At 40.0% G+C, this 26569-nt stretch overlaps 1 long non-coding RNA gene across 4 annotated transcripts in view; it reads right to left on the reverse strand.

The window, feature by feature from the left end:
- Positions 1 to 26569, reverse strand: part of LOC113609905 (uncharacterized) — a 192534-nt gene that overhangs the window by 61893 nt on the left and 104072 nt on the right. For all 4 annotated transcript variants that reach the window (XR_003428862.1, XR_003428864.1, XR_003428863.1 and 1 more), the window contains one exon: positions 8966 to 9023. This is a non-coding gene — a long non-coding RNA (uncharacterized LOC113609905). The remainder of the gene's footprint in view (positions 1 to 8965; positions 9024 to 26569) is intronic.

Raw genomic sequence — 26569 nt, forward strand, 5'->3', positions numbered from 1 at the left:
AAAAAAAAAAAAAAAAAAAAAATAGGGTTTTCATAACCATTATTTATTGAATATACACTATACACTTTGCTAGGCACTTTTTTTGCAGTGCCCTTTCTCTTTCATTTTTTTTTTCATTGAAGTATAGTTGATTTACAATATTGTGCTAGGTTCAGGTGTAGAGCAAAGTGATTTAGTTATATGTATAAATATGTATATATCTATATCCTTTTTTTTCAATTCTTTTCCATGAAAACTAGCTTTGAGAGAATAAGAATCTTGCCATTGATGTCATAGAGTCATGTTCACAAAAGATAAGGACTGAATGAATGATCATGAAATGGTGGTCATGCTTCAGATGTTTTAGAATTAGCATATTTTAAGAACATGTTTATAGCTTTTAATAAAGTCTATTTTTATTCTATTTTCAGTTTGATGTTTTTAATAAGGAATGCAAAGGAAACAGGATGCCAGTGCAGTCATTCAGATAACAAGATATTGGGCTAGATGCTTAAAATGCAATTCTGAAACCTACATTTCCTAAACAATAAATTGTAAAGACCAATCCAAATTTTGCATTTTCTGGCAAAATGTATCCCTGCTCCTTTTTGTTCTGCAGGCATTTTTGTCCTACAGTCTATGCATGGCTCATATTTGCTCATATACAGGACGACGTATTTTGTAGTTTGACTCCTGTCTTCTATAAAGGCTGTTATTTAGATTTATTCATCTGGACTCTGAGTATGTAAGTTAGGATGATCAAATGGTAACCGTGGCAACAGAAAGCAGGGTTCACATCTTAGCAGGGTCATGTCATTCTTTCCCACAGTGCAGAACTCACATTCTAAGACTAATCCAGTACCTAAAAATAAATCTCAGGACAGCTCATGTTGCCATTTATGGGAAAATATGACTGAGTCAGTTAACTAATCTTCCTGTTGCAGAAAAAGAATCCCTCGTCAGTAAACGAAAAGATCCTGGTTTTAGGGAAGTGAAATGACAAGGAGAGAGGGAGAACATTCTTCTCTTCCAGAGTAATTTTTGAAGCTTAGAACTACCCCATAACCAACAGGAATACAAAACCAGATCCAGTGAAAAGACCTACAGTAAAGGCAATAATAACTTTAATGAAATAACGATTTCACAGTACTTATGATATGGTGGCAAAGTAGTCACTAAAGAATTCCTCCAACTGGGATTTTCTCACCAATGGACCCGTACTGTTTAAGTACTTGGCTTTGTTACTGGCTCAATCCCAGGAATGTCCATGGCCTCAGTCATGCCGTAGAGGGGCTGGTTCACAAGCTGATTGCACACATGGCCATGGTCTTATCTGCCCTTGGTCAGCCATAGTCACGTGTGAGAGACAAGTCTGATACTTCTTCTTAAGCCCACTTTAAAGTTTATAATGAGGGGCTTTGTTTTCATTTGCTCCTGGGGCTTCATATTAGGCAAACAGAGTTATAGAAACTGACAGAATAAAAAATTTAACTTACTTGCAAAAATACTACTATTGAGTATCCAGTCTGGTGCTTAAACTAGCTGGACACAGCTAAACTCTTTAAATCAGCTTTCCTAGTTTATTATTTTATTTCTCAATCTTAATTATACTTGTATTTTTCTTAGCTCAGCTCCTTACATATCCCCAATTTCCATCACTAGTCTTCCCACATTCCTATTCTGAAACCGAATTAAAATTATTTCTATTATACAACAGTGTTATCAACTGCAGTCTAATGTTATACACTAGATCCTCAGATTTTATTCATCTTATAAATAAAAAGTTTTATTTATAAGATGAATTTATTTATTTACTGAAAGTTTGTGCCCTTTTACTAAGCTCTCCCCATCTCCACCACCCCCCAGACCCTGGCAGCCACTTTTAACGTTCTCTGTTTCCATGAGTTCAATTATCAAATCATCACCTTGTATACTTCATCTTATGATTTTGTTTGTGAATTATATCTCAGTGAAGCTGGAGAAAAAGAAACTTTTTGGGCTTCCCTGGTGGTGCAGTGGTTGAGAGTCTGCCTGCCGATGCAGGGGACACGGGTTCGTGCCCCGGTCTGGGAGGATCCCACGTGCCGTGGAGCGGCTGGGCCCGTGAGCCATGGCCGCTGAGCCTGCGCTCCGCAGCGGGAGAGGTCACAGCGGTGAGAAGCCCGTGTACCGCAAAAAAAAAAAAGAAACTTTTTCTCTTTCAGCTTCATTGGACATTAAGGAAGGATGTTTCCCCTGTCTATTTCAGTTCCTGGACCTTCCTTTCAAGCTTAGGCCGTTCATCTCTACGTAATAATATTTACCCAGTTTCCTATTTACAGGGACCTCCACCCTGCCAAGTACAGAGTTTATTTCTATTCTCTCTGATGCCATTTACAGTGTTTAAAGGGTTCAAGTAGTTCTAGCATAGGTACAGACATAACCTAAGACTGACTCACAACAAAGAGAGATGAAATAAGTTGATTATTTAACAATATAATGTTTATATATTGTAAACAAAATGTGAGTGTGTTTAAGGCACTTCGCAGAGAAGAGATTGCCACAGTCAGAGCACTTCTCTTGAGAATAAACCTGACTTGATGGGCCAGGAGTAGACAAGACAGAGGACTGGAGACTCCTTTGTGCAATTCTGGAAGAAGGGGTTGATGGTGAAAGAGAAAATAAAGCTATTACAGAGTAACTGGAAAAGGCAATATGTGACGGCTAGAAAGAAGAGTCTGAAGATAAAGACAGTGAGCTAGTTTACCCGTGCATGGGTAACTTATCTTCCTGAAAATAGTTTGTACCGTGAGATGTTTTCACAGCACAGAAGGTAGTTCTGTGGCCTAGCCAGCCAACCAAATGGGAACAATCACAAGGAAGAGGGATGAGGAGGAACTATGCATTCTCCAAATCTCCATCTCCAGGAAAGAAACTTTGAGAGGTAGCAGCCACAGCAGAAAAACTACAAGCAGTGCAACCAGTCACCTATCTGTTTGAGAGATAAGCAGGGCACATTCAGTCTAGATTACACTGTATCTTTTTTTGGAGGGATGCCAGTATTTAAAGTTGCTAAATTTGAGCCAAGAGATGTGGCTCTAGCCCTTTGTGGGGCAAAGCTTGGAGGCTCATGCCTTCTTCATTCAGCAGAGCACCCACGACTGAGGTGTGGGACATAAGAACATGGGTGGTTTCTCAGAAGGTCAGATCAGAAACCAATGCAGCCTGACCTTGAGACGGTTTGAGTGTAAGCACAGCAGCTCTGCCCTCCATGACACTGTCCACAAAGACTGGGAAGCACCCTGAGAACTTCCAGGGCCTTTTATTTACCCAAAGATTAGAGTCAACTCCTTTCTCTCTAGTTGAAGGCAGTGAATGAGAGACTTAGGCTATTAGAGAGATTTATAGCATAGTGCTTTTTATTCTCTACTCAAAATAATATTAAATAACAATCAAATATCTCCAGTTCTAGCTTTTCGCTTTCTGCTGGTGAAATTTCTTGCCTTGATTTATTCCCAAAGGCTAAACAGTGGGGCTTCCCTGGTGGCGCAGTGGTTGAGAGTCCGCCTGCCGATGCAGGGGACACGGGTTCGTGCCCCGGTCCGGGAAGATCCCACATGCCGCGGAGCGGCTGAGCCATGGCCGCTGAGCCTGCGCGTCCGGAGCCTGTGCTCCGCAACGGCAGAGGCCACAACAGTGAGAGGCCCGCGTACCGCCAAAAAGGAAAAAAAAAGGCTAAACAGTGAAGACCACTCCACCAAGTCAGGAATGTTAGACAAAGAGAGGTCTTCCCTTCAGCAAGCTCTGTGGACATAACCTGGTTTCTTCTTCCCTGTAGGCTAGATGACATGTCTTCCTCTTTTATACCAAACAGAAATGACAATGATGAGATCCAGTTATAAGTCTTCTTTTCTCATGTGGAGCTCTGAGAGGTGGGACTTCCTCTATTCTCCAACGTCCAGAAATATCAAAGAGTAGCATGTGACATGACAGAGCAAGATAGAAAGATTTTGAAGATTTCATGCCTTCCTTCCTCCCCCTTATGGTTAATTATATAAATCATCACTTAAGAATGCAGCAGCCGAAGGCTTGGGACACTATAATATCCCACAAGAGTTTATCAAGTCCATACACTTTTCAGATGAAAAAAGGATTGTCACAAATGAGTAAGAGACTTGGATTCCTAAAGCAGAATTGTTCCGTGTCTCCTGGCATTCCAATTATGGATATATTAATTATGACTCAACTATTTACCTGAACGGATTATGTTTGTCCAGCAATACGACATGGTAGTGCTCTCGAACATTCCATGTGCTTTCTCTTCCTACACGTCCCAGCCGCCGTGGTTAGGTTGGGACCATGTGCCTGGTTCTGGCTAATGCCTGTGAACAGATGGGAAGTGTGTCACTCTCCATTTGAGGTCCTTAAAAGTAGGCGGGTTTTCCATGCTCTCTCCCCTTGCACCAGCAACCCTGCAGAGAGCTGGTATTCCCATGCTGCTCTTGGGCGGTGCAGTGCCCTGGAGTGCCAGGCACTTGGCATTGGACTTTCTGGGAGCAAGAAACAAACCTTTGTAATGTTTAGCCACTGATAGTTCAAGGTTCATTCGTACCTGATACGTAGTTTACTCTAGCTTGACACATTCAAAGGGAAATGCACTTTATGAGTTTACTAGCTATTGTCCAAAGTAGTGCTTTTGCGTGTTTGTGTGTGACAAAGCTATTGAAACTTCAAATCCAAGTGCTCTCAGTGAACAAATCTTTGTTTAGATTAGTGGCTAAAAATTCTGATTCTGGGCCTGGGTTAAAAATCCAGGTTCCATCACATACTAGCTCTATGACTTTGTGTAGCTTACTTAACTCCAGGAGCCTCCATTTCTATATCTACAATATGCAGTTAATAATATTACTCAGTTCAAAACCTGTTGTGAGGATTAAATGAGTTAAATTATATAAAGCAAAATGGACACAATCAACGTTATTATTATTATTATTTTAGAGAGTTTCATCATAAAATTTTGGTCATGAAGCTCTTGATAAAATTGAATTAAAGTGATATCAGGATTGTGGGGTGAAGAGCAGATGATGATGATGCTGTAGCCAAAATAATGGTTGTCAGATTGAAAACGGTGGAGGTTCTGGAGCTGGTAGGGGTGGCTGTGATTGTGAGGGTGGTGGGCTATGGGTCTACGGAAGAGTCAACAGGTTGTAAAATCGAAGTCTGCCAGCATAAATCTTTCTGGGAAACTGACTCATAGTGCAAGGCCAGCTATGCTCATCTCCATTTTCCTACCTTCATTTCAAATACAGATGCTCTTTGAAAGACTGTGATAAACATCACCCAGCAAATCCCTTCCCTTAAACCTTTACTTTTTATTTTTATTTATTTTAAAAATTTTTTTAACATCTTTATTGGAGTATAATTGCTTTACAATGGTGTGTTAGTTTCTGCTGTATAACAAAGTGAATCAGCTATACATATACATAGATCCCCATATCTCCTCCCTCTTGTGTCTCCCTCGCTTCCACCCTCCCTATCCCATCCCTCTAGGTGGTCACAAAGCACCCAGCTGATCTCCCTGTGCTATGCAGCTGCTTCCCACTAGCTATCTATTTTACATGTAGTTGTGTATATATGTCCATGCCATTCTCTCACTTCGTCCCAGCTTACCCTTCCCCCTCCCCATGTCCTCAAGTCCATTATTTACATCTGCATCTTTATTCCTGTTCTGCCCCTCGGTTCTTCAGAACAATTTTTTTTAAATTTTAGATTCCATATATATGTATTAGCATACGATATTTGTTTTCCCTCTTTCTGACTTATTTTACTCTGTATGACAGTCTCTAGGTCCATCCACTTCACTACAAATAACTCAATTACGTTTCTTTTTATGGCTGAGTAATATTCCATTGTATATATGTGACACATCTTCTTTATCCATTCATCTGTCGATGGACACTTAGGTTGCTTCCATGTCCTGGTTTGTAAATAGAGCTGCAATGAACATTGTGGTACATGACTCTTTTTGAATTATGATTTTCTCAGGGTATATGCCCAGTAGTGGGATTGCTGGGTCATATGGTAGTTCTATTTTTAGTTTTTTAGGGAACCTCCATACTGTTCTCCAGAGTGGCTGTATCAATTTACATTCCCACCAACAGTGCATGAGGGTTCCCTTTTCTCCACACCCTCTCCAGCATTTATTGTTTGTAGATTTTTTGATCATGGCCATTCTGACTGGTGTGAGGTGACACCTCATTGTAGTTTTGATTTGCATTTTGCTAATGATTAGTGATGTTGAGCATTCTTTCATGGGTTTGTTGGCAGTCTGTATATCTTCTTTGGAGAAATGTCTATTTAGGTCTTCTGCCCATTTTTGGATTGGGTTGGGTTTTTTTTTTGATATTGAGCTGCATGAGCTGCCTGTAAATTTTGTAGATTAATCTTTTGTCAGTTGCTTCATTTGCAAATATTTTCTCCCATTCCGAGGATTGTCTTTTCATCTTGTTTATGGTCTCTTGTAATAGTCTTTATTTTAAAGTCTATTTTGTCTGATATGAGAATTTCTACTCCAGCTTTCTTTTGATTTCCATTTGCATGGAATAGCTGTTTTCATCCCCTCACTTTCAGTCAGTATGTGTCCCTAGGTCTGAAGTGGGTCTCTTGTAGACAGCATATATATGGGTCTTGTTTTTGTATCCATTCAGCCAGTCTATTTCTTTGGGTTGGAGCATTTAATCTATTTACAGTTAAGGTGATTTTCAGTATGTATGTTCCTATTACCATTTTCTTAATTGCTTTGGGTTTGTTATTGTAGGTCTTTTCCTTCTCTTGTGTTTCCTGCCTAGAGAAGTTCCTTTAGCATTTGTTGTAAAGCTGGTTTGGTGGTGCTCAATTCTCTTACTTTTGCTTGTCTCTAAAAGTTTTAATTTTTCCATCAAATCTGAATGAGATCCTTGGTGGGTAGAGTTCTTGGTTGTAGGTTTTTCCCTTTCATCACTTTAAATATGTCCTGCCACTCCCTTCCGGCTTGCAGAGTTTCTGCTGAAGGATCAGCTTTTAATCTTATGGGGATTCCCTTGTATGTTATTTGTCATTTTTCCCTTGCTGCTTTTAATATTTTTTCTTTGTATTTAATTTTTGATAGTTTGATTAATATGTGTCCTGGCATGTTTCTCCTTGGTTTTATCCTGTATGGGACTCTCTGCACTTCCTGGACTTGATTGACTATTTCCTTTCCCATTTTAGGGAAGTTTTCAACTATAATCTCTTCAAATATTTTCTCAGTCCCTTTCTTTTTCTCTTCTTCTGTGAATGTTGGTGTTTTTAATATTGTCCCAGAGGTCTCTGTGAGAGTCTTCAATTCTTTTCATCCTTTTTTTTTTATTCGCTCTGCAGTAGTTATTTCCACTATTTTATCTTCCAGTTCATTCCTCTGCCTCAGTTATTCTGCTATTGATTCCTTCTAGGGAATTTTTAATTTCATTTATTGTGTTGTTCATCATTGTTTGTTTGCTCTTTAGTTCTTCTAGGTCTTGTTAAATGTTTCTTGTATTTTCTCCATTCTATTTCCAACATTTTGGATCATCGTTACTATCCTTACTCTGAATTCTTTTTCAGGTAGACTGCCTATTTACTCTTCACTTGTTAGGTCTGGTGGGTTTTTGCCTTGCTCCTTCATCTGCTGTGTGTTTTTCTGTCTTCTCATTTTGCTTAACTTACTGTGTTTGGGGTCTCCTTTTTGCAGGCTGCAGGTTCATAGCTCCCATTGTTTTGGTGTCTGCCCCCAGTGGGTAAGGTTGTTTCAGTGGGTTGTGTAGGCTTCCTGGTGGAGGAGACTGGTTCCTGTGTTCTGGTGGATGAGGCTGGATCTTGTCTTTCTGTTGTGCAGGTCCACGTCTGGTGGTGTGTTTTGGGGTGTCTGTGGCCTTATTATGATTTTAGGCAGCCTCTCTGTTGATGGGTGGGGTTGTGTTCCTGTCTTGCTAGTTGTTTGGCATGGGGTGTCCAGCACTGTAGCTTGCTGGTCGTTGAGTGGAGCTGGGTCTTAGCATTGAGATGGAGGTCTCTGGGAGACTTTTCGCCATTTGATATTATGAGGAGCCGGGAGGTCTCTGGTGGACGAATGTCCTGAATTTGGCTCTCCCACCTCACAGGCACAGGCCTGTCTCCAGGCTGGAGCACAGAGACCCTGTCAGCCACACGGCCTTACTCAGAGGACTTGTTGGGAAGATTTCCAAGATGTTGCTATTCCCTCAGATTAGGGCACAAAGAGCTTGACTTGGAAGGGTAAGAGCTGAGGTGAGGGCAGCCCATGGGAGAGACAGGGACCAACAACCTTGAAGAACTTTTCTCTCTGATGTGGATCAATAGCACTGTTAAACTCCCCATCGGAGCTACTAGTGTTGGAAGGTCTCCTGCGGGGGGGGGGGGGGGGGCGTGGCTTGGGCTTACTGCGGGGACAAGGACACTTGCAGCAGAAGTTCTGGGAAGTACTCCTTGGCATGAGCCTTCCCAGAGTCCGCCATCAACCCCACCCCCTTAAACCTTTAAAAAAAAAAGATGGTATATGCTGGCTTCGGAGCTGTAGGCAGCATCAGTCAGCACAATGAAATGTGCCCAGCTTCCAGCTGAAGCCACAGTTGTCTCTGTTCCCTCCATCCCAGGTTATACAAGAGGGACCAAATGATGCTGTGGAGTCTTAACTAAATCAAAGTGAAGGACAAGTATGATGGATTTATCACTTGCCACTGACCTAACATTGACTGATGGAAGAATTCTCTATCAACCTCTAAAGCAGATTTCTACTGAGACTGTGGCATCACTTGGGATATAGAAACAAAACACCCCTCCCAGGTGTCAAGTATTAGTTAAAGAACACATCAAAACCATCAGCTATTATTTTTAAAACATAAAAGAAAACAATTTAAGGGCCAAGTATGCAGGAAACATATTGCATGTGGGAGGGAAGGAGGGTAAAGATTGCTTATGGAAAGAAGCATCATACCTTAGAGAAGGCAACCATCTGGAAATTCCATTTGAGTATCTGAAGCAGAACTATGGAGCTGAAAAAGAAATAGAGTTATCAGACTGTGTGATGAAGTAAATGTTTTCCTGACAACAAAACGTCAGAACCAGTTAATTTCCTCTTTCCCCTTAAGAAATATTTCAGGAAACAGAATTTCCGTTCTTTTCTCCTTTCCAGCTTTTCAATACAATTAGCAAACATTGCAAGGGGAGGAACCACATTCTTTCAGTGAAGGTAACTAGAAAGACCCATTTGTCAAGTGGAAGAACAACTGAGAACTATCCCTGGTTACTGTGTGTTAATAACTTCCTTCTCATTTTCAGAAGACTGTACATTTTAATGAAGACGAATTTTTAAAGCCTGTCTCTTCTTGTTCTTTACAGAAGGTCATAAAGTCATTGATTCGTTGATGGAAGACAGTACAGCTAATTGATGCTAATCTCCTCATTTTACAAATAAGGTCCCTGAAGCAAAAGCAATCATAGATTTTTAGTGACAGAACCAGAACTAGAACACAGCTTTCTTGACTTCTATTTAAGGCATAGTTTCTTTTTTCCTTAGGGCATCTCTGAAAGCAAACAGTTGCTCTAGCTCCTTCATATCTGATCATAAACTCAGATGGGACATCTCAGATTTCTAAATTCAGATGTAACCTTCACAATTTCTGCTGGTAAATGCAATGGTAGCGATGGCTTTCAGGAGATATGCAGGCATGGAAGGCACAGTTATGCACATGCAGGTATTTATCTTACCTTCGGTTGCCAAGATCCATTCTTCGTGTGATTAATTTATTCAACAGGTATTTGTTGAGAGCCCACTATGTGCAAGTATCATTGTGCTGGTTATTTGAAAGAATCTAATCAAAAATAATGCGAAACATTTCGAGTTTTATTCCTAGGAGTAAGATGCCCATCCTCCTGTAAAATGAGCTGATCCTTAAAGAAGCTAAAAAATAAAGATAAAAATAAAAAGGAGGGGGAGAGGAAGGCAAGATGAAGGAGGGGAGTGGAGGGGAGAGAAAAGGAAAATCCACATTCAGGTGAGCACTGTTCTTTGTACAACATCACGTTTGAGAACTCCGATCAGTCAGCGCGCTGCAGATGGTAGATGGCCACACGACACTGTAATGTACGCAAGACGAAACTAATGCAAGGTTTGAAAGTAAACATTCACTATTGGATTGCCTCAGGGAGACTGGTTAGGACTTACAGGCATTGCCTCAACCAAGGAGTAATAACAGAATCCTATGTATTTCACACCTTAACCAGGGTTCCCGTGACAAGAACACAATGTAAATAAATGCTAATTTAAAAATTGGCCTAAGATCTAATAGTCATAAGAGAACAAACTGAAAATAGCCCCAAGGCAGCCCTTTCTCTTCCTCAACACTGTGCACATCTGCATTCTAAAATGGCAATTAAGCGACTGTCCTCCCTGCCGCTCTTCTAGTCAAATCTCTGCCCTGACAAAAGAGATGGACTTGAAATGCAGTGGAAAAATACCTGCTTTGGGTGGGTTTCTAATCAGTTTTTCTAGATGCTGCCAGGAAATTGTATTGTGCATAATGTTGCTCTAGAAGAGGGGGCATGCTGGTCCCCTGCCCGAGGGCCTGCCAGGATGTCAGCCAGCTGGTAGCGCACAGAGCTGAGGACACCTGGAGTCCCCGCCATGCTTTGGTCCCACTAATTCTGTCAACTTCTGCCTGAGGCAGGAGGCAGGATGAAATGCATAAACAGCAAGAGAATTAATAACAACACTTGAATCTGACTGATACGGATAACAAGCTGTGGACGATGCAGTCAAGTATGAAAAAAGGAATCTATCAAATCATTTGATATCTAAAAACCTTTCTTAGAAAGTAGTATGAGAAGAAATCCTGTACTTTAGAAATAACATTCCCTTATATTCAAAATTCCACTGGAATCAATTCCCAGAAAAATCCACCAGGGCCTTCTTCGTTCCAGGGTTGATTTGATCAACAAAGACATCCTCATTAGCTACTGTGACCACGATGCTATATGAAGTGTGTGTGTTGTGGCTGGGAGTGGATTCATCCTCAAGAGCACAAAACATGTAAGGAGGCAAGAGGAAGGAAATGAGGCATAATACTAATGAAGGTATTGGGAACAAGAATCTGGGTGCAAACGACTTAGTATTTAGAAGATGGTTCCAGGAAGGGCTGGGAGGAAGCGGGGCAGCAAGATGAGGAAGGAAAGCCAGTAGAGTGTGCGATTGAGCACGTGACCACTGTGAGTAACAGGTTCAGTGCTACTGGAGACCTTCTGAGAGACCACGTGGGACACGTTTGAAGAGTATCCCACCGCAGGGTGAGCAAATGCAGCATTTGTCAATTCCTATCCCCCGCTTTTTGAGGGTAGCTCCTGGGATGTTAATTTCCCAACACTCTGACCTACGCTGCACATGGACCAGAGATGCACCCAGGTGAGAGGATACCATCAGGCAGAGAGATGCAGGAGGCCATCAGTGCATAAGAGAGGTGACTTCTGGGCTAGGTGAACGGGTGTGGGCAGAGCGCTGACATCATTCACTCCAGAGTTATGCAGAAGATCCATGATATTCGTGCTTAGGAGAGGGACACATTGTCATGGGCAAAAGAAATCAAGGCAAACTTTCATCTGGTTCTTTAAGGATGCAAATGTCTGAGACAGATGAGAAGTAGTGAACTTCTTTTGTCTTCATGGTTCCCTTTCTAATGCTGGCATTTTTCACCAACATCCTTGAAGGTCTTAAAATGTTAACACCATTTTCTATTTAAAGCAAGTTTTACTAAATTAAAAAGTTCTTCTACAATTATCCCCTTATTCCTCATTCACCCCTCAGCATGGTATGCCTCCAAAAGACTTGTTTACTATCTTGACCGTGTTCTCAGGAAGGAAAGTTCTTGAACATTCTGCTAAATCTGTCCTCTTTCTTTGATATTGACTTAGGAAGGTACTGTGCTTCAGCAGAATATTTCATGCTGTGGAAATCACACGTATACTTAGTTGTAATGAAAATTAATTTTGTACATTGATAAAAACTTGGTGACAGAATGCATGGTACTGCTTCAGTTTGAAGGATGACCCCATAATTTATTCTTTAAATTAGCTAGACATATGAAATGGAGGGGAAGGTTCCAGATGAGAGGAATGGCAACTTAGGGGTAGGTATGACAAGACATGCTCGGTAAATGCTAACTAAACCAGTCTGACAAGAGGGTAGGGTCCACACTGAGGAGGAGTGAGAGTTAAGGCTACAAAAGGAGGTCGCAGAGCCAGATTCTGGAGGGTTCTGAGCATCGGGTGAGGCGTAAGGGGACACTGAAGGCATTGCATAAGGAGATGCGATGGCAAAAGCTGTTTGAAGATGAAGGTTAATGAAGCAGACGTGAAACAAATTGGAAAGTCAAAAGGCTGAAGGCAAGGAGACCAATAATGAGGTCATTTACTAATTCAGGCTTAAATTTTAAAGGCTTATAAATACGTCACAATTTATAATCAAATGTATATAGTTGCACAGGTATAACAGAAACGGACCCAGTTGAGAGAAGGAGTGAAGGAAAGCAACTGTTTCTAAACTGTCCACCCAGAGTGGGTGCCTTTTTCTAATTCCAGCAAAGAAACTGTATGTGCCAGCAAGCAGCTTGTTTTCAATTAAAACACAAACACACACACACACACATACACACACAGAGAAGTGTTTGCACCAGGTAGGTAGCAGTGGAACGGGAAAAAGAGAACTAGGAGAAACACTTAAATTGGCATTAATAACAACTGTTCCATAGCAATACGGTAAAGACATATAGATTAGAATATTAAAATTTAAGATAGATGACACTATCTCAATCATGGTTTAATAAACTTCATTTAATTCAAAAAAAAGTCATCTAGGTTTTAAAATATTCTTAATAATATTACTGAATCTATAAAATTTCTATCATCTCTAACTTGCAGGGCTTGTAAACATAAGAAAACATAGCTGACCATAAAACCAAGTGGAAAAAAAAAAAATGGAGAGAAACTTTATTCCTTCTTTGGTAATTCAGAAACCCTCAGGAGCTTCCAGAGGCGCAGGTGATTGGTGGGGTAATCAACAATTTCCATATAGTACCACGAAGAAAGAATTGGGCATTTTATTCTCTCAGGTCATTTTAATGCTCTCATTTTGTAATTTATCCTTTCTTTTACAAATGTAGGAACACATTCAAACACACACACACACACACACACACACACACACACACACACACACACGCCAAACCTGTAAATACACCCCTTAGAGCTCTTTATGACATTGTTTTCATATGTGACCTTTGCAAACAGCTTACTCAACCAAAATTAGATCAGAAGGAAATTTGAAGGATGTTCCATCTTTTATTCTTTTAAGTTAGCTAGGAACTAACTCTTCAATATTTATGACCACTCACTGAAAATACATGATTCTTCTACTGGGAAAATAAGGTTGCCTTGAGCAGAGTTGCAGGAAATCTGATTTGAAAATCCAAGTTAATAATCTCCACAAGTCTAATAGAGCAATGTTGTAAATGAAACAGAAGTTAATAGGTACAGCAAAAGAATGACCTCTGTGGATTCCAATTAGAAGAAGCATATCAAGGAGGAGAAATGGGGGCTCAGGCCATAGATTGATATGGGTGGTAGTTATAACGCATGTCATGAATAAAAAGCAAAATTAAAAACTGAATAGAAGCAAAGCATCTTTCTCTTGCTTATTCTCTAAGACCTTAATTACCTGAAGTATGGGTGTTGTTGAAGGTTTAAATAATTCTTGAAAGAAACTCAAAGTGTTAAGAGTGGCTAGAACATGAGTGTTCAAGATCTATGGATTCAAATAACAGCTCTGTCACTTACTGGTTCAGTGATTCGGCCAAGTTACTTACTGCCTTTGCATCTCCAAGTCTATTATCTGAAAAATGGGTGGGTCTAATAATAGCTGACCTGTAGGATATGTGAAAATGCTGAATACAGACTTGCTTCATAGTAGGTGCTCGATTGTTCCATCTCTCCTCTCCTGCCCCTTCCTCCTTGGAGATGAGAAGAACCTTGGAGAGTACCAGTGTGTTCTGAAATGTGAACACATTGGACATTCCTCCAGGAGTAAAGGGTAAATTTTGCCTGTCTAACTGCTGTCTGTTGGTATAGCTCCCTCCTTACCAACAACAGGAATTTGATGGCCCCAGGAAGCAGTGTGGCATGGGGCACAATGTGGAAGACTGTGGGCTCTCAGGCCATCCTACTGGGTTTGAATCCTGTCTCTGCCACCCACCGGCTGCCTGACCTTGGAAATGTTCCTTAATCTTTCTCTGCTTAAGTTTCCTTAGCTGCAGAATGGAGGTTAATAAAAACATTTTCTCTTGAGGTTGTGAGAATTAAATTAAATTAAATTAGGTTGTGAATTTAAAACAGCGCTTTATACACAGCAACCATTCACTTGAAGGTAAGGCCATTACACTAAGATTTCAGCCCCAGGAAACAGAGAAATTCAGATTGGTTTTTCACAATGGAGGAGTCCACTTCCACTATGAAGGAATTTCCATGAAGATGCCTTCAGAAATTACAGCTCATTGACTGGAAAAGGCCCGCAGTGGCAGCAGTGGAATCAGCACAGACGCAATTCATCCATGAAAGTGGATTAATTTTAGAGCCCACTATGTGCCAGACCTGGTAACGGTATCGCAGATCCTGACTCCTCATTATTTGGAGAATTCCCACCCAGAGACTCTTGTAGCGTGTTTGATCTTATTTATATATTCACGATAGATGTTTTCTTTACTGTGGACTTAACGTAAAATGAGCTCCTTCCTCTAATAAAGGTGCCAGCTTTATACGAGGTAGGCAAATCATAATGAAGGAATAATCACACTTCTCTGAGTGTGTTTCCCTGTTGGAATCAATCCTGAGTGGCTATTAATAGGGCTCTTTAAGAGCTGAATTTCAGGGAACGCTAACGTTTGATTTAATCAGCCAGAGATCCTCCAGATTAGTAGAAGATGCCAAAAGTGTCACCTTTGCATTTCCACCACATTCTCTCCAGGGAAGATGGGGGAGGCCCCACAAACGTGGAGGTTGATGAGATGACAGAGCATGTACTCTTTAAAGCCAATGAGAGCCCCCAAAATTAGCCAAAGAAGGCCATTTTCATCAGACTAATAGAAAGAAAGGAGCTCAGAGCTCCCTGTGAAGACTGGTGTGGCCAGGCTGGGCCCTCAGCGAAGGACCATGTGACTGCCGCCCTCACTCCTCACTTTTCAGTCCTGGCAAACACTGAAGAGCCTGTCTCTCTCCTGCCTGTGCTTCCGGCATGTTTCTGTTCTCTTTATCATCCTCCTCAACCTCCCATAAGGTAGGAAGGGAATAAGTATTATTACTATTTGTGCCAGTTATAAAGCTATTAACTCTCAACTCCAAATTCATTTTGCTCTCTGCTCCACTACTGTGGCCGGAATTCTGAAAACAATTTTCTTCCTTTGCTTGCTGTTCCTATAGGTTCTTACCAACAGGAGGCACTAGAGGGAGGCTGGAAGTCTAGGGAACAGGGGCCAATCTTGTTCCTCCCCGGTTTGCTTGCTATTGGTCAGTGCCCTAGCAATGGCCTTTTGCCCCCGCAAGGCAGTTGGTCCCAGGCTCCAGCATCTTTTTTTTTTTTTTTTTTTGGTGTATAATTGCTTTACAATGTTGTATTAGTTTCTGCTGTACAACGAAGTGAGTCGACTCTATGGATACCTATATCCCCTCCCTCTTGGACACACTACAATGTGTACAATAGCTAGCTAGTGGGAGCGTGCTGTATAGCACAGGGAGCTAAGCTCAGTGCTCTGTGTTGACCTAGATGGGTGGCATGAGGAACAGGGGTGGGAGGGAGGTCCAGTGTCTTTTATTGGCTTCCTCAGAACCATCTCACCTTGTCCCCCCTCAGCAGTTCCATGGGACCTCTCCTCCCAGTTTCTAGGTTCTCATCACCATAATCTCTTCCTTTGTTTCACCCAGGGCTGTGGGTGGGAGTGCTTCCTGCCATTATCATCTCTGTGATACCCTAGTGTCCCCTTTTTGCTTTTCCACTTTCCAACAGTTATTTAACCATTTTCTTATGTTAAATTCTCTCTGTTGAAATATCTACTGAGGTGCTTTCTCTGATTGATCTACTATGTCTGCTATAAAAGATTTGAGAAAATGGAGGCAACAATATGAACTAAGTGAAATAATCCATTCTGTCCTTCTCCATAGCCCTATCTATGGAGAAGTGTTAATTTCCCAGCAAAAGTGTTGATTTCCAATTAAGGTATCAATTGATAATGGCTTAAAATGTAAAACTCTCAAGTTTTTTACATTTTTCAAAGGCTTTCAATAGTTATGGGTTTGGGGGTTTTTTGTGGGGGTTTTTTAGTGGTGGTGGTGGGGGTTTTGTTGGGGTTTTTTGTTTGTTTTTTTGGCTGCACTGCAAGGTATGCGGGATCTTAGTTCCCCGACCTGGGATGGGACCTGTGCCCTCTGCAGTGGAAGCATGGAGTCCTAACCACTAGACAGCCAGGGAAGGCCCAATAGTTATGCCTTAAATTGTATATAAATGTTTAGTTGATTTGTGGATGTTTGGCACTGAGCTGGACACTCAAGGAGAGAAGGATGGTATGAAATAATATCCCTACCTTCAAGAAACTGTAGTTGAGAGAGGAAGAGCCAATGTACAAATATTAAGAAGAGAAACACATGAAACATAATATAATTATAAACTGAGTTGAATGGTGCAGACCAGAAATGCGTTAGGAGGTGAAAAATAGAAAAGGTCATGAGGTCAAAGTAACCAGGACTTCACAGTAGATTATGAAGTGGATTTGGAAGGATTTAGATATGGGAAGAGAATGCGGGAAAACTGTCCAGACTGAGAAGCAGCATGAACAAAGGCATGGAAATGGAACCTTGGATTTTGGTATGTATATCCATTGGTACCAATTCATATGAGTTTGCCATTAGATTCTCCTAGGTTGGCCACCTAAGGAGAACCCAGACTCCTGTGAACTTATAAATAGTTAAGCCACTTGGAATTCCAGCTGCCACTTAAAAGGAGCGTTAAACTCAAGTGTCACTCAACTGTGATCGTTTAGAAGCATAGCTCATACATCTCTACCAACAGCTGGGGATTTGATATTTGGGATTAATACCCTTATAATCCTATTGATTGACTTGGAGGTTTGTCCAAGAAGTTTCCATCCTTCAGGAATGACTCAGATGCAAATATCAAATGCAACTGCTCCTTGGAAAAATCCTCAGGAGTCAATAGTAGGCTGTTTAATTAGAATGAAATCTCTAGACTCAAATCTATTTCAAACAAAATACAAGTTGTATCATTAAGCACCGAAACTAACCACTAAGTAATTTGTGACTTGATACCTGGTTAGAATCAGGTTTCAAAACGGGATTTTAAACGCCTTTTGCAAAGTTACATAAGGAATCGAGTAGATTACGCAACAACCCTCACCGAGCTCTTTCATAAATCAGTGAATTCAAGTGGGAGCAGAATTCTTTAAATTATAAGGAAGAAGATAATAATAGAATTAAATCCTGACCTTTCCCATAAAAGCAACCATCCTCTTCCTCGCCCCCATCCTTCTCTAATTTACAGTAATGTAGTCCATATGGAAGAAGTCGGTGTGTGTTTGGGAACCAAGTCCTACACTTCCTTTTCCATCACAAAAGCCAGTTGTTCTTCAGAACCATCCGTCAGGATCATTTTACATTCCGCAGCATTAAAAAGGAGGCCTGAGCTCAGACCTCCTTCCGAAAAGTTAAGTTGTCAGTTGTTAGGCAGAAAATCAATTAGAAATGCATTTGGGACAATGGCTTGCTGCCTGGAATTACACCAGGCTAGAAAAAAGTCAGCCCAGTGGCAGGAAAATACTAATGGTTGGAGATACCCATTCTGTCTTAGACAAGGTGGATCGATTTATTTAGACACATTTGCTGAACGGAAATATGCTGGTACCAAGTCTCAGATTTACATATAATTATAGCAGAACACTTGCAAAATGTTCTCAGAAGGATCAAGATACTCTATTGCTCCAACATGTGCCAGGAACGTCAAAATTGTTATAGATTTCTTTGGCTAACTCACCTTCCTATCCCTAGGTCTTGCAGTAGGTACAGAGACTTTGCCAGAGTTTGGGTAATTTATCGTACTTTTGCAAATGCTCATGGAAGACACATGGGTAGCTGGTATTACCACAAGCTCCTTGTAGCCCCTTGCTGAGTGAGCGGGAGGCATCCAAAAATCCTGGGCCGTACTCTTCACACGTAGGTTAGTCTTATTCCAAAGTGATAGTAGAGTTGGCTAAAATCTAGTGCCACTTGAATTGGCCCTTGGTCTCCTAAGAATGATAATATTTAAAATAACAGCTAACATGATTTTAGCATTTAGTATGACTCCATCGCAGTGCTAAGCACTTTACATGCTCCTGTAACCCTCCCACCAATCTTAAGAGGTAGGGTCTCTTATTTTCATTTTACAGTCAGGGAAACTGAAGCTTAGAGAGGATGAGTCATTTATTCAAGGTCACTTGGCTGATGGGAGGGACTAGAAATCAAGGTCAAGCTGAATGATCCCTGCTAACCTTCCATACATAGTTAAATACCTATGCACAGAGGAAAACTCTTCTAAATCATGGACGACTGCCTCAACCCCACACCAAGTACCTTCCAAATGTTTCTGTGCCAACAGAAATCAAGAAATCTGGAGAACTTGGCACTATCACGCTCAGAGTCCTCCTGGGAAGGAGTAGTGATGTCTTCATGTTTGCCCTCTTACGTATGAAGGCCAGTAAATTATCAACCACCGTGATTATATGCTTGGAAAGTTTGAAGCCAGCGCTCACAGTCTGAGCCTTCTCCACCCATCACTAAACAACTTAGCTGGCCCTGTGTTTAGAAGTATACCTTTCTATAGTTCTCCACCCATCTCCTCTTCATTGTCCCATGCTTTTGCCAGGACCTCTGGAATTTATCAGACACGAGTGTGCTTGTTTGGGTAATTGTTTTTTTACCAAACTAATGTGACTACTTAGAGTAACTGCTTTAAATGCTATGATTAAAATCTCCAAAGACTTTCCAGCATTTATTTCTATTACAATACGCCTGTGGGGAGAAGAGGTATTTCCATTTTACGGATGCAAAGACTGAGGCACAGAAAAGTTGCAAAACTAAAATTTTCTAACACTTGGCTAAGTACGCTGCTGGAATTAATGAAATAGAAAATGACTGGAATATCCAGGTATGCTGCCCAGGTCTCTGAACTCTGGTTCAATGCTCCTTGCTGCAGGGCAGACAGTTTATAACCTTGAATGTTTAATTGTTTCTTCCTAAACTCCTTCACTCTTGCACTCTCCCAGTTAACTCACAATCCAGTTTTTCTTCTAGCCTAGGCTTTCAGTGCAGCAACCATATTTCCCAGCATTGAACTATGCACGGGCTTGTCTGGGATAAACATGAGGTCATTTCCCTTCTTTAAAAACGTTTGCTGAGTAGTGCAGTAAAGCAGTTACATGCACAGATACTGGAGGCAAAGTGCTTAGGTTCAAATTCCAGTTTCAAGCATGTGCGTGTCCTTGAGTAAATTGATTAATAACTTGGTGCCCCATTTATTCCATCTACAAAATGCAAATAATAATGGTACCTAATTCATAGTCATTGCAAAAATGAAGTGAATTCAAGCAAGGCCTCTAAACGGTTCCTAAAACACATTAAATGTTTGCTGTTTTTACTATTCCAAACAATCCTCCTCCCTCGATCTCAGAGGAATGGCTCTTTTATGCTGAGACATTCTTATTCCCTATCAGTCTCCTTCAGAAGGTTCTAAGCAAATAAATCATCATCCAGTACTTCTTCCTCTCCTCTCCTCCTCGGAACAACACTCATATCTGACAGCATGATGTCAGACCCTATCTTAGTCCCTTACGCAGGCTGTGGTTGTAGCGCTTTTTCCCTTAAGAAGTCAGACCTTCCTCTAGACAGAAATAGTTCTGTATTTCCAGAAATAACCCTCATAATAGGTAACTGGTTAGTCAAATCACAAGCCAAATCTGTCTTTTTTTTTTTTTAATTTGTTTACTTTAGGCTGAGTTGGGTCTTCTTTGCTGTGCACGGGCTTTCTCTAGTTTGTGGTGAGCGGGGGCTACCGCAACTCTTCGTTTGGGTGCACGGGGTTCTCACTGCGGTGGCTTCTCTTGTTGCGGAGCACAGGCTCTAGGCACGTGGGCTCAGTAGTTGTGACTTGTGGGCTCTAGAGCGCAGGCTCGGTAGTTGTGGCGCACGGGCTTAGTTGCTCTGCGATGTGTGGAATCTTCCCGGACCAGGGCTCGAACCCGTGTCCCCTGCATTGGCAGGTGGATTCTTAACCACTGCGCCACCAGGGAAGTCCCCAAATCTGTCTTTAAGAGCCTGTGCCTGATCAAAAATTCCTCAGAAATCCCCTTTTCATCCCCACCCCCAATCGGAGGCACTATCTGGGAAATGTGACAACATGGACATCAAAGTCCAGTTGGTGCTGATGGGAAGGTACAAGGGACTTCTCTTCAGGTGTGGTTTTTCTTCCTCTTTCAATCTCAGGTTGCTCACTATCACAGTCATGGCTAATTGCTCCTCAATAGCCATTCCTCCCTTCTTCCATTGCAGTAGAATTTTAGCTGGGCTCAGGTGGCCACTAGAATAAAGGTGACATTTCCCAGCCTCTCGTTCAGTTTGGCGGCACCATGTCACTGAGTTCTGGCCAATGGGATGTGAGCGTAAGTAAGGTGCACCGCACCGCTTCTAGATTGTGTCCTTAAAGGAATCTTTTTTTTTGCCCTCCTCTGACCTGTGGCTTAGAATGCAGATTTGGTGGCAAGATAACTTGGACTGTGTGGATGAGAGCAATATCCAGAGATAGAGAAGCAACAGATAGAAGGAGCCTGGGTCTCTGGAGAACTTAACAAAGCATAGATACCGTAGCAGCCCTGGTCCCCCTCCCTTGGGACTGTATATCAATCACAAATAACATAAATGGTTTAATCCACTGGAATTCGGGGTCTCCTTTACATAAACTTAATCCACCTCATAACTAATACACTCATCTATTTTGCATTCTTTTTAAAGGAATTTACTTCTGTCCTGATTTTAGATTTAGCCTGATGCAAGAGTTGTTAAAATCCTTCGATTCTAATCCTTTTTTGTTTTCCTTTTTAAAGCCTATGCTCAGGAATTCCCTGATGGCCTAGCGGTTAGGTTTCCGGGCTTTCGCTGCTGTGGCCTGGTCGAGAAACTGAGATCCCGAAAGCCACACGGCCAAATAAATAAATAAATGAACTGCACGCTCACTAGTAAATAAGTTTCACCTTAAGGCTATATTTTGTTACTTTGTATAAAAGTAGTGACCTTATCGCCAAAAAATAATTTTTCCCCAGATGTTCCATATTAATTTGATGTAGGACTTTGGACTTACCTGGCATCCATTTTCTTGATTTCCATATAGCTTATCTATGCCAGAATCCCACATTTCTGAATGACAATGATGCATATCATGTCTGCTTTCTAATCTTATTTATTCCTTCCGTAATTTAAACGACAAGACTACTTAGGGATAAAATCTAGGTTTGGAGAACCAAAGAGGTATTTATGTACATTTTCCATGTGTTGTATAGCTTATTTCAACAATAACAAATTTCATTTGAACATCTGGTATACACTATACATCTTTAAATATCCTGGTGGGCATTTTAGTTCACTATTGTTAATGTTTTATTTATAATTTCCCTTTAAGAGATAAATTTCCTCAAATATATCTATATGAGATTTACTGTAGGTATCAATGTGGGTTTTCTGAGTTGCTACTTCAACAATTCAGGGTGTTTTTTTTTTCCTAATTATCATTCAGTTTCTTAAAGTAGCCAAATCAAAAACATAGTTTTCCTTAAGCTTTTAATTTCAATTTATAAGTTTTATTCCATTTATAAATGGATGGATCTTAAGGATATTATGCTCAGGGAAATAAGTCAAAAAAAGACAAATACGCTATGATCTCATTTACATGTGGAATCTAAAAAACCTGAACTCATAGAAACAGAGAACGGATTGGTAGCTGTCAGAGGCAGGGGTGAAGGGTGGGCAAATGGGGGAAGGTGGTCAAAAGGTATAAACTCCCACTTACACGATAAATAAAGTCTGGGGATGTAATGAACAGCATGAGTGACTATAGCCAACAATATTGTATATTCGAAAGTTGCCAAGAAAATAGATCTTAAACGTTCTCATTACAAGAAAAAAAAATGTAGCTACGTGAGTTGATGGATGCTAACTAAACAGGTTGTGGTGACTGTTTTGCAATACATACATGTATCAAATCATTACGTAGTAGACCTTAAACTAATATAATGTTATAGGTCAATTATATCTCGATAAAACTAGAAAAAATAAATTAAAAAATAAAATAATTTCAACAATTACTCCCAAGGAGTCAAATCAAATAGTTGATTAATCTTTGATTGGCTCAGTTTGTTTGGTTTCTGTTATAAACGTAAGATCTTTTAAACATTTTTTACTACATTTACATATTTTATATGACCACATATTTTAAAAGCACCTTTTGTATGCCACCATAAGGAAAACCTTCCCAAGCACTTAAAAATTCAACTAAATTCAATATAAGAAATTTAAAATATAGTGAATTCTAAGCTCTCTTAAATAGTAATATTTACAAACTTAGTAAAATATTTTATGCATTTAACTTGAAAATCATGTCTAAATTAGCTACCGAATTACATTTTTTAAATGAGAATCACAAGGCTGATGTGTTTACAATATATTCAATTTTCTTGCACCTATTCTAGCGCTTAATTAACAGAAAAAATACTAATATTATGATTTTGAATTAAGTCATTATCTCTAAGATTACTCTATGCTTCCCTTGGGTGAAATGAATTTTGTACACACACTAAGGAAATAGAGTTTGTCATCTCAAGCGAATTTCAGTGACTGTCTTGGTGTAGTGAGGTTGCTTTTAGGCCAAAGGCTTTGGCCAGGACTGACTTTCCAAGCCACTGGTGAACAAGGGGAACCCTTTCATGGAGCCTCTCTGTCGAGAGGGATTCCAAGCCAATGCCTCCAAATAGGTCAGCTTCATGGCCCCCTGAACAAGTAACACATTTTCTATTTCTTCAGTATGACTTGAGTCTGCAAATCCCCAGCAAGATTGTTTCAGCACTTGATTAGATTTAACTAATCCATTTACTGCCTGGTTTCATTCTGAACACTTTTATATTTTGTCGTGGGCTCCCACCGCAAATCTTATAGATATTTAAATAGCCTCTGATTGAATTCCGCATCTTTCTCATCTCTGTCTGACTTGACAGACTCCAGGCACCATACTAATGACAGTAAGGTGATGGGTGCCTCTGAACATTATGATTAGTTAGAGCTCATTTGTAACAAATATACGACTTCAAATTGTTTTTACATTTTTAAATCATTTTCATCCACAATTCACATTGTTAAACCTGATATTTTTGTTGTTTTTAAACTTGAAGAGTACATTTTGTCCTATTTTTTTAATCATTTGGTTTTTTATTATAAAAGCAATATAATCTTCCCCAGAGGCAGGAAACCCTGTCTTTAAAGCCTAAATTTGTCTCCTTTTATCCTTGGAATCTCTAGCCCAACATCCTATAAAACTGCATTATGTATGGCTTCAGAGCTGACACTCTTAAAACTGCCTCTCTAAGACCTTTATAGGGTAACTTAATTTTAAAATAATTTCAGACTTCGAGGGAAGTTTGTAAAATAATACAAAGACTTCCCACGTACAACACCAAGATTCCTTGAATGCTATCATTTTATCACATTTGCTTTGTCATTTTCTTGTATCCATTGATATAAATTTATCTGCTGAAACACTTACAAAGTAAGGTTTAGATGGGATATCCCTATACCTTTATTTTTATTTTTTTTTTTCAGAGAAAATGTAATACAATTTATTTAAAACATGATAAGAAAGCAAAAATAACTTCTGGAAAAGGAAATTTCATATTTCCCCTCTAGCAACCAGTTCCAATTATTAAATCATTGTTGGAAACATAAGATCCTTTCTGCTTTCAACACAAATGCTGTGTACTATGTCATTTCATGACCAAAAAGGGATGTCTACCGTTAAGCATTTAATAGTGGATTATTATAAGTAATCATACTGCAAAGCACCTTCACAGTATGAAGCATGGGACACTTTGGAGGATGCTAACACACAAACTATTCTCTCACCCCAACTAGGACATGTAAGTTTAAGCTACAAGAAGAGAAAGGAAAATTAGGTCTCGTAAATCATGGAAAGTCATTTAGCCTCTCGTCCCTATACCTTTAAATACCTCAGTTGTATTTCCTAAAAATAAGGACATTCTCACACATAATCTTAGTGCAATTACCCGAATCAAGAAATTAACATTGATGCAATACCATTACCATTACTAATACCAATATCGTTATCTGATTATAAACAGATCTTGAGCAAAGTTTGCCAATTATCCCACTAATATGCTTTAAATGGTCCAGGAGTAAATCCAGGGTCCCCAGTTACAGTTGGTCGTTACGTCTCTTTGGTCTTCTTTAATCTAGAACAGTTCATTCTCTTTTGTCTTTCATAACTTTGATAGTTTGAAGAGTTCAAGCTAGTTATTTTGTAGCTGTTCCTTAATTTGGATTTGTCTGATTTCCCTCATGATTAGATTCAGGTTACGCATTTTTGTCAGGAATTTCATATACATGTTTTTATGTCCTCACGAGGCACCAGATGTCCATGTGTCCCATTGCTAATGAGGTTAACTTTGATCACATGGTTACGATGATTCCTGTCAGGTTTCTCCACTGTGAAGACACAATTATTTTCTTTGAAAATAATAAGTATATCGTGAGGAGATACTTTGAAACTCTGTAAATATTTTGTTTTTCATCCAACGTTCACTCTCTGCTTTTAGGAATCATTGGTGATTTTTGCCTGAAAAAATTATTATTGTAGTGGCTGCCAAAAAGTGATTTTCTAACTCCATCAGTCTTTTTGACTTTATTCATTAGAATTCTACTGTAAGGAAGAGCATTTTCTTCTCCCCACTTTATTTACTTATTTATTGACTTATATCGGCATGGACTCAAGAATTTTTGTTTTATTCTTTGGGTTATACTCCATTACTGTCAAAAGTCCTTACGATGCTTGAATTGTCCCAGATTTGGCTAGTGGAAGCCCCTTCAAGCTGCCTCCTATGTCCTTTGCACAAGCCCCCCTCTTTTGAACACTTCTTTGCATTTTGGCACAAGAAATTTTCCAAGTTTACATTGCACTTTTCCTGCTCCAGACCCGGAGTTAGCTACTTCTCAAAGGAGCCCTGGATTCTTTCAGTGGAGAATGATATTTAGAAGCCAAGACCTGGGTCCTGCACGCACTCATGTCTACTAAAGTGTTCTCTGAAGCCTCTTCGAGCACTCCTTACAATAACTATTTCAGCTGACAGATGCCTTTGGAAAGTCCACAAGTTAATCACCCAACAGTCTCACCAAAGGCTTTAACCACACAGCAATAACTGCATCTCCTTCACACCAGTCTGTCCCATTGGTGGGCAGCAGGGTTTTTCTCAGTCACTGGGCTTCCTAAGGACCATTCCCTCCTGGATTGTGTCATTTTTCCCAACCCTAAGGTCAAGATACAATGGAGGGGACTCCCATCTCTCCACCACATCCCCAAACTAGAATATCTACTACCTCCCTGCCTTGAAATTTCCTTCCTCCCCTCCTCTCACTCATCCCCTTCTTCATACAAATTTCTTTCACTGGATTTTTATCCTGGAATTCTTAGAAGTGACTCTGCACAGAACTTGCTTCTTGGACTCTTTTTATAGATTCTGGAATTTGAAACTGGAGAAAAAAACACAGACATCAACTTTCTCTCCTCTTCTTCTCCATTCTTAAAATGCATCATGCATATCCCAGGGAACTGGGAAAGTAAAGAGAAACTCATCAGACCCTGAAGATTGTAAGTCTTAAAAGTCTTGAGACCATTAGAGTTATATCATTTAAAACAGAGAGTAATTGCAAAAGAAAATGAAGTAAAATTGACTATATAATAAAAAAACAAATTAAAATGAAGAAAAGAGACTATTTAAAATGTACTAAACATAAGAAGGGATGTAAGTGGGCCTCCTACACAGAGAATATTTAAGGTTGAGGGTTGCCCGATGAATAATGTATGCAGGGATCACATTAAGGAGTTCAATTTTCTCTTCATAGGTCAGAGGCCAGGCTCTGGTCCATCACAGAAGAAGACTTTAGGGAATCATTCTGAGAATGGGGAGGGAAGAACAGTAGTGAAAGGATTTCTATGTAACCATGAGGTATCTTGTGGATCTGGAAGTAGAGAAACCGAGGAAGTTAGAAGGAGCACTACATGGTGAATTAACTTGGACATTACTAAATAGCTCATTGGTAAAACATTTCTCCTCTCTCTCTATGTATAGAAATAAATTTATATATATATATATATATATATATATATATATATATATATATATAT

The sequence above is a fragment of the Aethalodelphis obliquidens genome, unplaced genomic scaffold, assembly GCF_003676395.1.
Source record: "Aethalodelphis obliquidens isolate GAN/ISIS:26980383/991018 unplaced genomic scaffold, ASM367639v1 scaffold59, whole genome shotgun sequence".
NCBI classification, from domain to species: Eukaryota; Metazoa; Chordata; class Mammalia; order Artiodactyla; family Delphinidae; genus Aethalodelphis; species Aethalodelphis obliquidens.